At 41.1% G+C, this 4979-nt stretch overlaps 1 long non-coding RNA gene across 1 annotated transcript in view; it reads left to right on the top strand.

Moving 5' to 3' along the window:
- The first annotated feature begins 3463 nt into the window (after positions 1 to 3463).
- LOC104988758 overlaps positions 3464 to 4979 on the top strand; it is a 5047-nt gene continuing 3531 nt past the window's right edge. Inside the window, exon 1 of the long non-coding RNA XR_825283.1 lies at positions 3464 to 4778. This is a non-coding gene — a long non-coding RNA (uncharacterized LOC104988758). The remainder of the gene's footprint in view (positions 4779 to 4979) is intronic.

Here is a 4979-nt window from a genome sequence, read left to right as displayed (position 1 = left end):
AGAATTGATGCTTTTGAAGTGTGGTGTTGGAGAAGACTCTTGAGAGTCCCTTGGACTGCAAGGAGATCTGCTTTTCAGTATGCTGTCTAGGTTGGTCATAACTTTCCTTCTAAGGAGTAAGTGTCTTTTAATTTCATGGCTGCAGTCACCATCTGTAGTGATTTTGGAGCCCAGAAAAATAAAGTCTGACACTGTTTCCACTGCTTCCCCATCTATTTCCCATGAAGTGGTGGGACCGGATGCCATGATCTTCGTTTTCTGAATGTTGAGATTTAAGCCAACTTTTTCACTCTCCACTTTCACTTTCATCAAGAGGCTTTTGGCAAATAGATGGGGAAACAATGGCAACAGTGACAGATTTTACTTTCTTGGACTCCAAAATCACTGTGGACGGCATCTGCAGCCATGACAATGACAAACCTAGACAGCACATTAAAAAGTAGAGACATTACTTTGTCTACAAAATCCATATAGTTAAAGATATGGTTTTTCCAGTAGTCATGTACAGATGTGAGAATTGGACCATAGCTGAGCACTAAAGAACTGATGCTTTTGAACTGTGGTGCGGGAGAAGACTCTTGAGAGTCCCTTGGACTGCAAGGGGATCAAATCCGTCCATCCTAAAGGAAATCAACCCTAAATGTTCACTTGAAGGACTGATGCTGATGCTGAAACTCCAGTACCTGTTATGAGGAGCTGACTCATTAGAAAAGACCCTGATGCTGGGAAAGATTGAAGGCAGGAGGAGAAGGGGATGACAGAAGATGAGATGGTTGGATGGCATCACCAACTCAATGGATATGAGTTTGAGCAAACTCTGGGAGACGGTGAAGGACAGGGAAGCCTGGCATGCTGCCGTCCGTAGGGTCGCAGAGAGTCGGACATGACGGAGCCACTGAACAACAACAATGGGTTGTTCAAGCATCATTTGTTGAAAAGATTTTCCTCTTTGCAATGAATTCACTTCTTTAATAGATACAGGGCTATTTAAATTATTTCTTTCTTTCTGAGTTAGCTTGCACACTTTGCATCTTCTATTAAGGAGTTTGTCCCTTTCATCTGACTTGTCACATTTATTGGCATAATACTGTTATGAATGATGTGAAGCATCTTTTCAGGTGCTCATGCACATGCGTCCTCAGTCACTTTAGACATGTCTGACTCTGCAACCCCATGGACTGTAGCCCACCAGGCTCCTCTGTCCATGGGATTTTCCAGGCAAGAATACTGGAGTGAGTTGTCATTCCCTTCTCCAGGGGATCTTCCTGACCCAGGGATTGAACTCATGTCTCCTGGGTCTCCTGCATTGCAGGAGGATTCTTTACCACTGAGCCACTGGGCAAGTCCTTTTCATGTGCTTATTGGCCATTTATATATCTTATTTGGAGTAATGTCTGTTCAGAATCTTTGCCCAAGTTTTCATTGATTTATTTTTCCTTTTATTGTCTACTTATTTGAACCCTTGTAAAGATTATAGATTCTATATACAAGTCCCTTATCAAATTTATAATTTGCAAATGTTTTCTCCATTCTGTGTGAGTTTTTTCCCTTTCTTGAAAGTGTCCTTTGAAGCACAAGAAATTTTGATTTGATAAAGTTTATTTTATCTAATCGTTCTTTTGCTGCTTATGCATTTTCTGTCATAGCTAAGAATCCATTGGCTGATTCAGGATTCACTACTGTGTTTTCTTCTAAGAATTTTATAATTTTATCTCTTACAATTAGGCTTTTTATCTATTTTGAGTTACTTTTTGTATATGATATGAGCTAAGGGTTTCAACTTTATTTTTTTGTATGTGAATATTCAAGTGTCTCAGCACTATTTGTTGAAAAGACTCTTCTCTAATAACGGAATGGTCTTTCCACCCTTGTTGAACTGACTGTAGACACATGGTGTTTATTTTTGAACTCTCAATTCTGTTTCATTGATCTGTTTATGAGTCCTTATGCTGGTACCACACTCTCTTCGTTACTGTTGGTTGCTTTGTAGTAAGTTTTGAAGTGAGGAAATAAGGATCCCCCAACTTTGTTTTTTTTCAATATTGGTTTGGCTATTCTGGGTCTCTTGCAATTCTGTATGAATTATAGGATCAGCTTGTCAATTTCTACAAAGGTGTTAACTAGGATTCTGATACAGATTGTATTGAATCTGCAGATCAAATGGAGAGTATTGGTATCCTAACAATACTAAGTCTCCTGATGCATGAACATGGGGATGTTTTTCCATTTATTGAGGCCTTGTTTAATTTCTTTCAACAGTGGTTTCTAATGTTTCTCATTTCTTTTGTTAAATTTGTCCTTAAGCATTTTATTCTTTTTGATACTGTTGTAAGTGGAATTACTGTAATTTTATTTTCAAGTTGCTGATTTGCATATACAAATACAATTGATTTTTATATATTGATCTTTTAAAATTTTTATTTATTTTTATTTTTGGCTCTGCTGGGTCTTCGTTGCTGTATGCAGGCTTTCTCTAGATGCGATGAGCAGGGGCTACTTCTCGTTGTAGCGGCTTCTCTTGTTGCAGAGCATGGGCTCTGAAGCTCCAGGTCAGTAGTTGTGTGCACTGGTTCAGTTGCCCTTCAGCACGTGGAATCCTTCCAGAGCAGAGATCAAACCCATGTCTTCTGCATTGGCAGGCAGATTCTCAACCACTGGACCACCAGGGAAGTCCTGTATATTGATTGACTTTTTGTCCTGTAGCCTTTTTGAACTTGCTTGTTAGTTCTAATGATATGTTTTTTAGATTCCTTAGAATCTTCTATATACAAGATGATGTCACCCACACATAGAGGCAGTTTTATTTTTTCCTTTCTAATTTTGATGCTTTTTATTTCTATTTCTAATTGCCGCTACTATTATTTTATTGCTCTCAGTTTCAACTTTCAGATCTGCTAATATTTGATTTACATACTTAGGTGATTTGATGCTAGGTGCATATATATTTACAATTGCTATATCTTCCTACTGAATGAGGCTTTTATCATTATTAATGATCTTCTTTGTCTCTAGTGCCATTTTTCAGCTAAAAGTCAACTTTTTGTGGTATAAATGTAACCACTTCTGCTTTGTTTTGGTTATCATTTACATGAAATATTTTTTTCCATCACTTCACTTTCAGAAGGTCTAATTGTCTCTAGTGGGGCTTCCCCCATGGCTCAAGTGGTAAATAATCCACCTTCCTGGGTTGGAAAGATCCCCTGGAGGAAAAAATGGCAATGCACTTCAGCATTCCTGGCTAGAGAATCCCATGGCAAGAGGGGCCTGGCAGGCTACAGTCCATGGGGTGGCAAAGAGTAGGACACAACTGGAACATGGACTTGGGCCCACCAGGCCCCTCTGTCCACGGGGTTCTTCAGGCAAGAACACTGGAATGGGTTGCCATTTCTTCTTCCAGGGGCTCTTCCAGACCCAGGGATCGAACCCGTGGCTCTTGGGTCTCCTCCATTGCCAGCAGATTCTTTACCATCTGAGCCACCAGGGAAGCCCCTGGTCAGGGTTGAGCATGCATGCAATTACCTCTAATGGGTGACTCAAGACTCTGGTAGCGTCCCACCCAGCAACTGAGAGGCCCAGAGGGGAAGGCTTTTATAGGCAGAAGGAGGGTGGGGCAAGGAGGTTATTAGCAAAAGTAGAGAAGGAATTGTTTCAGGCCAGGCCCCTTCTTTTGGGGGGAAGGGAAGGGCCAGGTCTTTTTATGCAGATTGTCTCACTGATTAGTGCTGTTAAGACCTTTAAGGTTTCTCTTTAAAGACCACATTCCTGGGAGAGGTTGAAAATGCAGTTAAGTCTTGGTTTGCTGTCCTGGGGGCAAATAATTTCATTTTGGACTTGTTACTTCTTTATAACAATTCTCCCCTTTTTTGATAAACTCTCACCCTAACAGAGAGATGTGATCAAAATTTAAGGCATTAGTGCCACTCTCAGCTATATGCGTGATGTTCTGTTAGTAAGTCAAAAAAAGATCCTCAATGGAAATGTCTTTTTTTTTTTTTTTAATTCACTTTTGGCTGTGCTAGATCTTCATTGCTGCCCTCGGGATTTCTCTAATTGAGGTGGTGGGGACTACTCTGTTGTAGTGCATGGTATTCTCATTGCAGTGGCTTCTGTTGCAGAGCGCCGGCTGTATGTGCACAGACTTCAGTAGCTGGGGCTCACGGGCTTAGTTGCTCCACGACATGTGGAATCTTGCCAGAGCAGGGATTGAACCTGTGTCCCCTGTACTGGGGGGTGGACTCTCAACCACTAGACCACTAGACTCTAGGGAGGCCCCCAAGAGTCATCTTAAGTCAAGTTTGCTCAGTAATCGTACGTAACTGAGTTTCAACTTTCCCAGAAGCGTTAGCTCAGGTACAGCAACTTCACCTGTTTTGTTTCTAACAAAAAAAAAAAAAATCTGCTGTCCTTATTGGTATGTAATATGTCTTTTTTCCTCAGGCTGCTTTTAAGTCTAAATCACTTTTTTTTTTTTTAAGTATTATTTTATGAAGGAATCCACTTCCATGACTCATGAAGCCCAGGCTGAGTTAAGAGAGATGAGTTCCAGAGGTAATGACACCCAGCTCTGGACTTTCTGGTTGTAACCACTGTCTTCTCTCTCTACCTCAGCTGAAAACCCAGACTCCATGAGGTGTCAATCCCTGCCCTCCTATTCCTGTAAGATACCAAAGCCAACTATGAAAGACGCTTTTTCCGAGGAGAAGATGAATCTGTCTTCCCAGAAGACAAACCCTCTACTTTGCTTTATGAGACAGATAGGAATCCCAAACCACAGACAGGTTGGGAATTCTCTTTTTTATTACTTTTTTTTTCTTTACTTTATCTCTCTCTGTCTTTTTTTGTTTGTTTGTTTGATTTTTGGCGTGAGCTGCCACATGAGGAGAAGGCGATGGCACCCCACTCCAGTACTCTTGCCTGGAAAATCCCATGGACGGAGGAGCCTGGTGGGCTGCAGTCCATGGGGTCGCTAAGAGTCGGAC

This window comes from Bison bison, unplaced genomic scaffold, assembly GCF_000754665.1.
Source record: "Bison bison bison isolate TAMUID 2011002044 unplaced genomic scaffold, Bison_UMD1.0 scf7180017864142, whole genome shotgun sequence".
Classification (NCBI taxonomy): Eukaryota; Metazoa; Chordata; class Mammalia; order Artiodactyla; family Bovidae; genus Bison; species Bison bison.
The sequence above is the reverse complement of the archived record's forward strand: the minus strand, read 5'-3'. Positions and strand labels throughout refer to the sequence as shown.